Genomic DNA, 13,431 nt, shown 5'->3' on the forward strand with positions numbered 1-13,431 from the left:
GAAACTAGATCCAAAGGCTAAAAAGTGTGCCTTTATTGGATACTCTTTAGAGCAGAAAGGGTATTGCTGTTATAACCCTATCACATGTAAGTTCAAAGTGAGCAGGGATGTCATCTTTGATGAAATGAGCAGTTGGTATGCATCTAGTGTTGATGCATTGGATGATGATGATGATGATCATGACACTCATGTGCAGGCTGAAAAGCAAGAATCACGGACTCTTAGTGAACCAGAGACATCATCTGGTAGTCCTTGGTCTGGGAGACTAAGGAGTACCTCAGCATCTTTAGGTGCATCTAGTAGCACTACAGGTAAAGACAAAGGAAAGAATAAAGTGTCAGATGGCACTGATGCAGTTCTTGATGGAGACTCCAGTGGCTCAAACAGCTTAGATGATGAGCTTGGTATTCCTTCTGTCAAGACACCAGGTGTACAGAGAGCTCATAATAATGTAAAGGCTCCATTGAGTGATTCGGTGGTACGCAGATGTAGCAGGGTTAGATACCCTGTTAAAAGATTTGGTTTTGAAGGTTATGCAGCTCACCATTATGCTTATATGGTGAAACTAGTTGAGGATGTTGAGCCCACTTGTTTTGAGGATGCTGTTGGTCATACTCATTGGGATGCAGCAATGGATGAGGAGATGGCTGCATTAGAGGCCAATAAGACTTGGGATCTAGTATCATTGCCAAAGGGCAAGAAAGCTATTGGATGTAAGTGGGTTTATAAGATTAAGCACAATGCAGATGGTTCTATTAGTAGGTACAAAGCTAGGCTGGTTGCAAAAGGCTATACCCAGACATATGGCATAGATTATGATGAAACCTTCAGTCCAGTTGCTAGGATGGCAACTGTCAGATGTGTGATTGCTTTGGCAGCATCCAAAGGTTGGAGGTTGCAGCAAATGGATGTGAAGAATGCCTTCTTGCATGGTGATTTGCAGGAAGAAGTGTATATGGATAAGCTTAGCAGATTATGAAGAAGGTGCTCTATGGGCTCAAGCAAGCACCTAGAGCATGGTCTGACAAGATCAGAGAGTATCTTGTCAATATTGGCTTTTATGTTTCTGATGCTGATCACTCACTTTATGTGAGAAAGGGAGATGCAGGTTTGGTCATCATGGTCATCTATGTGGATGACTTGATTTTTACAGGTGATAGTGATAGTGGGATTGCTGAAGTCAAGGATTTTTTGAAGAAGAAGTTTGAGATGAAGGATTTAGGTGAGCTAAGATACTTCCTTGGCATTGAGGTGATCAGATGTGATGATGGTATATGGCTGTCCCAAAGACAATATGGCTTGGATATATTGTCCAAGTATGGTATGACAGCATGCAAACCACTTTCAGTTCCATTGGAGCAGAATGTAAAGTTGAGTGCTAATGCTGGGGATGAGATAGAAGAACCTACTATGTTTAGGAGGATAGTGGGGAGTTTGATCTACATGACCATTACAAGGCCAGACTTGAGCTTCGTTGTTGGTCTTGTGAGTCAGTTTATGTAAGTACCTAGAAAGCCACATTTGGATGTAGTGAGACGCATATTGAGATATGTGAAGTCCACATTAGATTATGGAATTTTCTATGAGACAGGTACAGATGTACAGGTGTTTGGATACACAGATGCAGATTGGGCTGGTAGTATGTCTGATAGAAGATCTACTAGTGGATACATGTTCTCTCTTGGTAGTGTAGCAGTTGCTTGGAGCAGCAAAAAGCAATCTACAGTTGCTTTGTCAAGTACAGAGGCTAAGTATAGAGGTGCTGCTGTTGCAGCATGTGAGGTAGTATGGCTACAAAAGTTAATGGCTAATTTGGATGTGCAGGTGGAAAGTCCAGTTGTCATTTATTGTGACAACATGAGCAGTACACAGTTGGCTAGGAACCCTATGTTCCATGCCAAGATAACACATATTGAGGTACACTACCACTTTGTGAGAGAGAAGGTACTAGCAGGTGAGATTGACTTGGTGTATGTCAGCACACAGGATCAGATAGCTGATATCTTCATGAACGCATTGGGTACAGAGAAGCTTCAAAAGTTTCGAAGCTTACTTGGAGTTGCAGAGATGCAGTTGAGCTTGAGGGGGAGTGTTGAGATTACAAGCTCAACAAATGCGGACATTGATGATGGACCGCCTGGTTAGATGGGTCCACACGTCTACACTTAGCATGTCGCTGGTCATTATGACTCACACATGGCCACTGACTCATTACTTATTATATTCAAGTTGTTACACCTATTTAAGCTAGCATAGTTATAGCGCATTGTTTAAGTGTAGTCGACTATGCATTGTTTGACTTAGTAGGCCACTTTCCTTTATGTTGTATCTTATCTATACTTTGTGTACATTGTAAAACATGTGGAAGAAGAAGAAGAAACCAGCAAGAAAATGTTTTGGCCTCCATCTCTCTTCTTGTCTCTTGAGTGAGCTTCTCCTTGTGCATTCTGTGTGTGTTCCGCACAACATCTTGAGCAAGTCCCCCCACCACGCAATTCTTGATACGTGGCAGATGCGAAAAGTCCCAGATTGCAAACCCCGTAACATTCCATGGGAGTGCCGGGTGGAGCTTTCTAGACATCACTTCTGATGGACTGCTAAGACATGTCCTGAAGATAACAGATGGACACGTTACACAACTACTCTCAACCTATTATTTCCAGTACTTATGAGAAACACAAAATCAATGGCTATCTTTGTTAATGAGATCTTCATCTCCTCAAGTCCAGGCGCAACCCCAAGTGTAGATTCCTAGTCCAACCCCTACACTAAGTACAACTGTAATTCAAGAGAAGAAGTTCCTTCTCAAACAAATCAAGCCACCGAAATTCGATGGTAAGGGAACGGCTATCCAAATTGATGTCGAGGTCTGGATTGAGTCCATGGAGGACTATTTTGAGGCAACATGAACTCTACCCGCTAACCAAGCTATGCTCGCCAAATTGAAGCTTATCTAGCGAAGCAAGACTTTGGTGGAAACAATAGTGCAGAAACCAAGGGATCTCGGAAGGGTCTGTCACTTGGGAGAAGCTTAGAAAATCTGTGCAAGGGAGATATCTACCACCTGCCTACCGCACACAGAAGATGAACGAATTTTATGAACTCAAGCAGCTTGGACTATCCCTTGATGCATATAATTCAAAGTTTGTCTCTCTCTTAAAGTACGTGCCACAAATGGATATGACACAACAGGTGTCAAAGTTTTGTGTTGGGTTAAATCGACTCATAAAGAACTGCTTGAAATCAATGCATTGAAGGGACCTACAAGACACACTCATTTGAGCTGCACCAATAATACAAGAGGTGCAGACCAAGCCAAGGAACAATAGGACTTGGTCTTACTGGGATCAAAACAAGGGAATGTTAAGGTCTTAGGCTAAGAAAGCGCAGGGCCAAAATCAGGGACAACACAAGAAAGCTAGGGCCAACGCTGTCAACAACTTCGTTCTACACAAGGTAATGGCCGCAATCTCTGTTTCTTCCATTGCAACGAGCCTAGACACTTCAAGAGGCACTGTCCCAAGCATAGCATGGGACAATGCCAAGGGCCATTCCAAGGAGCCATCCATGGCCAAGGAGCCACCATCATGGCCAAAGGGAAAACCTCCATTGTTGCCAACAAGGAGCTGGGTGATGAAGTAGATCCATCCATGGAAGCTGATATTGAGAGCAACGGTTCATGCTGCTCTTCACGAGAAATACCCAAATCGCCAATTTTCAGACCCATTTTAGGTCCCAACACACGTAGGTTTACACAAGAGAAACAAAAACTAAAAACATGGTGGTTGATGGTCAAATGTAAGGTGCAAACTTGTCAAGATAGGAAATAGGGAATCAACTAGAATACTAGGCACCTAACCTAAGAAATATTGCACGGTAGCCAATTGCAAGTAAGTTTAGCAAAACAAAAAAAAAAAGACCTACAATAGAAAACAACACTATGAATACTAGCACGGATATTTGTTATGATGTCAGAATAGGGAAGAGCATTAGAAATGTGAGAAACTAATATAAAAGATTCCACAAATACAAACAAAAGGAAGAATCCTCCAAAGAACAAAAGATCTCAAGAAGAATATGCTCTGAAAACGAAATCGACATATCAAAGCACAAGATAGTACAAAGCTCAAGTTTTGATTCACTAGAAGTGGGTATGGTCTCCCTCTCTCCACCAAGATGCAAGTGAACTAAGTGATAGTGGAGGAGGGATCCTATCTATAAAAAGGCACAAAAAATACCAATGTCTACCAACTCACCAACCCAAAAGAGTACTGCAAATACAAGTCAACTAGCTAAGAACTAGGGCCCAAAATCAGCATGGTGAGCCTCAATCCTCTCTGGCATAAAACAAGGAAATCAATGTGGAGATATGCCAGGGTTCACAAAAGAAAACAAAACATTCAATATACAACCATGATTAAAACACAAAGAACTCATATTCAAATGCAGACACAAATGCAAACACAAAATGTAAAGAACAAAGAAAGAGTAGGTGGCGGGGTCTAGTTAATTGCTCTATCCCTAGTTTTGTATAATAAATAATCAAGGAAAATAGTGATTTTGGGTATTGTCTTTCACAAAGTGAATCCGCTAGGATGTGCTAGGTGTTGAGCCAGCCTAAGTGGACAGCACTATTAACCTTAGTCTGCATTGTAGGTGTTAAGTTGCAAGATGTATCCGTTGAGAGCGCAACGTGATGCTGTGCGTGTGCGTGAGTGTGTGTGTGCATGCGTGCATGCATGCAATGAACTCAAAAACGTATGAAGGAACAATAGTAACTAGATAAAAATACTCGAAATTATGCATGAATGTCAAGAGACAAGAATATAGATTCATCCCTACAAACTGAAGAGGTATGCAAATTAACAATTTTATCCTTACAAATCACTATGCAATCAAGTTCTATGTAGAATCGCATGAAGCCACCAAGAGAGCTTGGAAAACTACCTATCTTGCAATGGACATAGAGAAAGATGAGGGAACATACTTGCTTGCTTTGCAATGATAAGTAGATATCCAATTATGCTATTTCTTTGAACTAAGACCCAACCATATGGTGACCGTCTCCCATTTTTTATATCTATAGTGTGTCTCCAAAGAGCTTATCTCACATCTTGCTTTGGACACATACAGGTTAAGCATGAGTTGCATGATTAAGGCATCACAATAAGATCCAACCTTATTGAGTGATGACCATCTCCCACCATTTGTACTTATAGTATGTCTCCAAAGAGCTAATCTCACATCCACTTTGGACATGTATAATTTTAGCATGACTATCATGATGAACAAAAGCAACTACTCTCAACCTATTGTTTGCAGTACTCATGAGAAACACAAAATCAATGGCTACCTTTGTTAATGAGATCTTGGCTATTAATTGTCCTTCTGAATTCCTTGTGCCTCAGCATTGACTAGATGGAGTTAGGGCATCTTCTCCCAAAAATATTAGTTTATATCCTTGCCACGTTACCTTCATTTTTTTTGTTTCCCGATACTTATTTGAATCTTTTTTAAATACATTGATCTTGAATGCATCTAGCTTGAACAAATCATGAGTTAAAGAAACATCTACAAACCTTGAATGCATACTTGCAACATCACAACAACACAATCAACAGAGCAGATGTTGCAAAAAATCTAGCTTCAAGTGAATGCAAAGTATGAGATTGCAATTACAAAGGCTACGAAAGCTGTGGAAAATCAAAAGTAGCTCTTTGAAGGTCACAAAGCCTCAAGCTATCTGAAGCTTATAAATCAAATATGGAGTTCTTTGGTGTACTTGCTATGATGAGCCACTACTTTGTGCAACTAGTGAGTTCTTCCTTAAATCGTTGTATACACAAGCTTTGTGCTTAGAGTCCAACTTGGCCTAACCTCAAGAAAGCCTTGAAGCAAGAGTACTTCCTAGAAGATATTGGGATGGATACAAGACATAGCTTCTGTGAATGGATGCACAAGCCGATGGTGACCATAGAGCTACTTCAAGAGTTTAAGCTTTAATAAGTTGGATACTATACGTCAAGTGGACTTAGAACCCAAAAAGGTGGAGTTATTTTGACAAGCTATGGATCCAATGCTTTAAGTGCAATTAAAAGAACTCCTTGAAGATGGATTGTAGCCTATGGGGGTCAAGAGGTATTGGTAGGATGTAAAGGATAATGTTACTACTTTGGTAAAGTGACATATGTGGAAGTCTAAACTACACAATGGTATGGTATCTCCTACGATTCCTCCTATTTCTATGCCTTTTAATACCTTAGCCTTCGCTCCTATTTGTATGAATACATCTACTATACCTACACTTACCTTGCCTATGCATGCCTTACCTGCTCCTACTTCTATACCTACACCCATCTCTATTCTTATGCCTATGCCTATGCTAGTACCAATACCTATGCCGAGGGAGTCCACCTTATAAAACATGTAAGAAAACACCTCAAAAGAAAGGGTGTGATATTGAGTAAAATTTAAGGGATGATATTTACAAAAGGGGTTTTTAAATTACAATTTGAAAAAACTTTGTAAGTTTAGTAAAGAAAAAGGGATCATTTAAAGTTTTTGTAGCATGTAAATAAATAGCATTTCTTAATATAATTTCGATACACATTATATAGATGACTTCTTATAGATAGACCCCTCAGGTACCTATGGTTATATAAAGAGCTTCTATGGCTCTACCACTCTAGAACAAAGGTATGGATGAGATAATTAAAGGTATAAAATCTTCATCTTTCTAGATCTAGAGGGCCATCAACTATACTTAAAAGAGCAAGTCCTTCAAAGGCACCTCCTAGAAGGGAATATATTAAGAGATGTATTTGGTGTGACAATCTTGAGCAGGAGTGTAAGGATTGTGATTTTTTCACAAATACATGGAGAAATATGGAATTTACCCTTAGGATTTAAAATCTAAAATCCCAATGGATGTATTCTAAAAATTTTGGGAAGACGATACATATCCTCTCTTGATTCTAAATCTTGAAAAATATGAAAAGAAATAGAGAGTGCTCATAGTTAAGGGTTAACACATGGCTATGCGTTTTTGTAAAACTCAAAAGAAAACTTTAACTCAATAGAGGGTAGGTAGGTTATAGGATTTTTAATACATATGTGGTCAAAGATACAAAAAATGGAGGTGGAAATGTTGAAAAAAACCTTGATGGAGATATTCCAATGGTCTAGCACAATCTCAATCTTAAAGACACAAGAATATCATATAACATGTTCTCTTTGGTTATAAATATACAAAAAATAACCAAAAAAAAGAGGGATATGAAAAATTTTGTGCAAGGAAAATGATTTTAGAATGGCTAGGATGGCTACAACCAAGGTAGAGAGGAGGGATGGAGGTGGGTTTTAAGTCATTCACTAACTTGTTAATGGCTCTCATGAACATATTGCATAGCATCATTTTGTTTTAGTTCACTCAATAAGACCTCTCCATTTCAAAAACACCTATTTTCTATAGACTTGCATAAGCATAAAATCTTTTACACTTGCTACATGAGAGAGCAAGTAGGGGCCCAAAACTCTAAAGTATCGTATTCTTGATCTAGTGTAGCTAGGAATATAGCCAAACACTCTTATGGCATCTCATTTCTTTATCAATGCTATATTTGACACTCCTCTATTGAAAGGATGAGATCCAATCACTTGGGAAATGGCTTTTAAGGCCATAATGGGTAAATTTGGAGAATCAGATAACTCATTCTGATAAATTTCAATAGCTTTTTGTTCAAGATTCCAATGTAGTGCCCAACACCCTACCTTTTTCCACCAAACTTTAGTGGCTTAGAGTGCTTAGCTCTTTCTAAGAAGCTCAAGGTCTTGAATTTCAATATGAACAATGACCAAAGTGAGTTTTTTTTTTCATGGATAAAAAATATTATGATCGCTTACAAATTAATCCTCACCAAAAGTCTCTTAGCTCTACTACACATTATGCCTAACAAAAAACTTAACTTACATACATTGGAATTTTCATTTATGCTAGTAGTTCTATCATCACAAAGATTGATTGAGTTCTTTGACTTCACATCTAATGGAGGCTTGAATTTGTTCTTATACCCTATGTCTCCGATTCAATTTCACTTTTAAACCTCCAATAACTCTTTTTGTATGGAAAACTCTTCTTTTCATACTCAATAGCCTAATCAAGACATATTGAAGATAAAGCTATGGGAACTATCTTGAAACCTTCCCCTCTACACATCAACAACTGAAAGTAAACATGCCTCACAACCAATGAAATCCTTTTTCTTCAAATTGAACCTTGCAAGGATATCCAAACCCTGATCTTTTAGAAGATTGAAAATATGTCCAATATCATTGAGTAATGCATATCTTGTTTTAGTTATAAGGTAGCTTTCAAGTATTGGGGCATATAAAAGATGGTCATCTTCAATCTCTATATTCAAGTATATATATTTCTCCCCTACTTTTTTAATGTTATTTCTCTTAAATGAAACCAACATTGAAATCTTGGACCAATTCATTCTTCAACTCCCCTTGGAATATCTCTACCTTATCTTTACCCTCTTTATCTAAAGGTGCAGCATCTTCTCGTATTTTTTTTGCTATGATTCTTTTGAAGATGACTATTCCATTTATTTAAGGAACAGAAGAAAACCTAAGTCCTTCTAAATAAGAATATATTTTTGTTGCTCCTTTTGTTAATAAGGGTAGTTGACCATATTTCTTGAACTCTCCATCAATAAGGTTCCAACTCGTAATAAAAGTTGTCCTAAGAGCATTCATTGCTTGAATAATATCAATCCAATGTACATATCTATTACTTTGCAAAAACTATATATATCCAATATAATATTATTCGTAAACTTGAATCTTATCAACACTATCCTCTAGATACTCCTTAAGATTGAAGGGGAAATTCTTCATTGACTTAATGTATTTGAACTTAGAGAAATCACATGTCCTATGGCAAAGATCAAATAATCTAATCACTTGTATTTTCAATGATTTCCCAAGTCTTCGTTCCATTCAAAGATGGTCGCTTTTTTAAGTTTGACCACAATATTTGCTATAGATTTCTTTTTTGCAAAAAATAGAACATTTAAAAAATCAATACTATTCAAAAAAATGTGAAAATCATATCTCTACTCAGAAGGCCTTGAACTAAAATTTTCTTTCTTGGAACAATAGAATTTTTTTTTTTTGAGAGTTTTAAAATGGAAAAGAATATTTGATAGATACACTAAATAGCACTTGAAATTATCAATTGGATACAAATACAAATTATCAATTGGGTACATATGCAATACATCCAAACACTTCTTATATGTAAAGCATTCTTCGGGGGTCATCCCATGAACTGCAGATGTGGGAGTTTTGTTCATAATATAGATAACAGTATGAACAGATTCAAATAAAAAATGTTTTGGCATATTCCTATTAGCCATCGATGCCCGTGCAACTTTTTCAATATACCTATTTTTTCTTTCTGGTAACCCATTTTGTTGTGAGGTAGGTATACTTGCAAGTAAACTGTCTCTTTATACCATGAGACCTCAAGAAACACTAAACTCGTTAGAGAGGTACTCTAACCCTCCATTTGATCTCAAGCACTTAGCTTTCAAGCCTATTTCTATCTCAACAATCGCCTTGAAAGATTTGAAGTGCTCAAATAAATCACTATTTTCCTTCATGAGATATACCCATAGCTTCCTTGAACAATTATCAATAAACATGACAAAGTATTTGTTGCCACCAAGAGATATATCTCTATCATGCAAAAAGGGTTGTCTTGCTTGCTTATCAAATCAACATGCTTCTCACACTTTACGAAATTTTGCAACTCTAAAACAAGCAACCCTGTAACTCCCCGGTAACCATCATTTGGACTGCATTAATTTTAGATTTTACAAGTTTGCACATCCAATACGTTTATGCCATATTTCAATATTTGAAACCACTCATTTTCCTTTAGCATACATAGTAGCATTCATTGGAGCAGAAATTCCAACATCCAAAGGTAACATGTAGCCAACTCTACTTTCTTTTGTGACCAACCTGCACTTATTATTAAAGTCTTCTACAAGACAAAGTTTTGTATTAAAATCAAACCTATAACCCTTGCTCTATCATTTGGCCAAGAGACACTAAATTCTTTGTGATTTATGGCACATGAAATACATTTAGTAGACTCTTTGTCTAGCCAACATGCAAGGACAAGGGAATCTTTCCAATGTGTAGAGTTGGGTGGCATGAATTATCACCCATCTACACATAACTTGGATTTTGTATGTCATGTATATCTCCAAGCCATTCAAGATGACTAGTCATATGATTAGATGCACCTAAATCGACTTAACATACATCATCATGTGTTCCTTTTCCTATAACAACATTCATCATTTGCTACATAATAAACATATGCTAATTTTTGTCTTCATTCTATCGTGAAGATGATGTATAGTTTTATTGATGCAATTTACCACTACAGATGTCATTCTTCTTAGCATAACAATGAGCTGGAATGTGACCTATTTTTCCACAATAATGGCAAACAATACTGGGACACATGGTCAAATCTTTGGATTTGTCATAACTTGAACACTATAACTCCAAATCAAGTGCTCTATCGCTCAATGGATTCCATTTTTCAAGTGATTTTCAATGATAGGTCACATAATATGGATTTGAGAAACTTATGGGCATGTTATCAGTGTGCCACCTTTTTGGTATTCAAAAACTGGGATTTGGAAGATTCCCAAACTCACTAATATTGTGTTTTCCCCTGTATCTAAAGTTTCCATGGCCTCTTGAAACATGCATTTCACCAAATTTCTTATTTAACATATTTTGCTGGTTATCACCAGCATGTCCCATAACACGGCCTCTCAAAGAGGATCAGCCATGTCCCCTTCCTAAACTTGAGTAAAATTCATAGATTTGTTCACCATTTTTTAAAGATGACTCATCCTGCATATTGATCTTTTCAATGATTATGGGAGAGACCAACTCATCAAAATCTGGAAATGGCTTTTGTACATATACAAAAGTGATAAATGATTTTCAAGCCTTCTCATTATTAAGGCCACCCAACGTAGATGAAACCAAATCATTATCAATAGGAATTGCATCAATCTCTACTAAAGCATCTGCAATGCTTCTCATCTTCAAAACATACTCATTGACAAGCATTTTCCCTTTCTTCGAGGTATTCAAATCTTGCTTAAGTTGAATCTTTTGTGCCTTTGTATTTATTGAAAACATGTTCTCAAAATTTATCCAAGCTGCATGTGAAGTTTCTACATTCTAGATATGTCCCAACATAGTATTATCAATGAGTACAAATAGCCAATACATCACCTTTTTGTCTTTTTCATTGCATTGTTTCCACACCTTTAATTCATCTGTAATTGTAGGGATGCTTAGCTCCTCTGGCTCCTTTTCTTCACACGAAACAAACTCATAAAAACCTTTTCCTTTATATTTGGAAAGTATCTATCTACCTACCTATTGGAGTTGAATATCGAGGAGATTTTTGGTAGGTAGACCCTCCATGATTTTGCAAACACCTCTTATTCAAATTATATCTAAATATATTGGTTCTAGTGTTACTTATTCAACTCCAATAGGTAGGTTGATAGATGCTTTCCAAATATTTACAGGCAAGTCAACTTGATGGCTATATAAAATTATTTGGAGATCAAATCCATAAGGTTCCAATAGTGATGGAGTTGTAGTATACAAATACATGAACATTACATCTTTTTCTTCCTCAATACTTCATGCTTAGATTGAAGGAATCGGATCTAGAAAACTGCACATAATAAAGGTGGTAAGGCAAGGTTTACTTTTTGATTGAAGGAGACCCTTTCACTATCCAACCACATGAGTTGTGTACTATCAAAAGTGCATCCATAAGTCAAATGTATCACCCTAGGGAGATATGTTTAGATCAAGTTACCATTGTAACACTAACCTTGAATTTTGGTAGGACCAACAACATTCTTGACACTATGGTAAAGATATGGCATGGGCTTGCAAACTTTAATATCCCCTCAAGTTTCTTTTTGTAACTTAATAGGACTCCAAGATGAACCAAGTCCACCTGCTCTAGAATGTTGCTATCACTTGTGTGTATCCTAATTTTATTGTAGTTTACAATTACCTCCTAGCTCCCAGATAATGTCACACAAATAGAGGCCAAATCAAAATGATTGTCTCTTGTAGCTTAATAAAGCACTTCACCAGCTTGAACATCCAACATTGGCTATTCCTTAAGACCAGATAAGAACCAAACACAAAGACAAAAATACATTGAATAGGTATTAATAATATGTCAAAAAATTCAATTTCACTTTCTCCTTTGTCATTATATCCTTTGCAATTAGTCTAGCTTCCCTTAAGTCTCTTGAGGCTAGACATCAGGAAGACCTATAAAGTGCTTAGATCCCAAAAGCATGAGTTATACCTCAAGATATGATGGATTTGTGATAGGGAGGAAAAATATATTGTGACCTTACAAAAAACTCACAAAAGAATAAATATACTCATTCACTATAGAATATACCTCACATTGAAAAGCTCCTATGATTTGGGACAAAACTTAAAATGGCCATAACCTTTTATCTAGAACTCAAGTTTTAGAAGGTATCTAAGATTTGCAAGCATAATTCCTGACTCTAAGATTATATATCCTCATATAAAGTGCTTGATTATCTACTTACAAAGATGAAATTTAATTTCATGTCCTTTCCCATTAGGAATTGCTACAAATTCATGAAACATCAAAGATGATATTTTCAAACATCCATAAACTAGATCATTTTATAAATTCACATTTATGAATTCGATCTAGTATTGAGAGGGTCTAGACCCATTTCAATGCTTGTTTTTCTTTAACTGAACTACAATCAATATTTACATTGCCACTATTTTGTGCCAAACTATTTTAAAATTAAGGTATCACCATCAAAATAAACATTGATAAAAGCTTCATCTAGGTACAATGGTATATGCATTGAAATAAGAGATAGAAAAAGCATCAGAATAAATAATGGTAAATAGACATAACTTTATCGATGAATACTTCACTGAGTATATATGTGTAATATTTCTACAACAAAATATTAAAGGCCCTAGATCCTACGCAAAAGAAATTCGAAGTAATCTCCCACAACAAGAAACTCTGGCCTAAGTGCTCCATCCTCATGTACTAACAATACTAGCCCCCGCGTTATGCATATGAAACCGTGGCTCAAAACCGCAAACCACCATGGGAACTTCCCCCCCAAGAAAAAGGATAATGAATAATTTGCAAATTTTTTAATAAATTCCCTCTCCTTCACTCATTGCATGGCAGGGAGAGAGAGTGTGTGTAGGAGCTTGTGGAGGGTCATGGGGAGGAGAGCATGCAATCTGCCACTTGTGTGGCCACCCCCACACCCCCCCACCTTCACC

The sequence above is a fragment of the Lygodium microphyllum genome, chromosome 20 (genome assembly GCF_053477565.2).
Source record: "Lygodium microphyllum isolate KBCC chromosome 20, Lygodium_microphyllum_v1.1.10, whole genome shotgun sequence".
Lineage (NCBI taxonomy): Eukaryota > Viridiplantae > Streptophyta > Polypodiopsida > Schizaeales > Lygodiaceae > Lygodium > Lygodium microphyllum.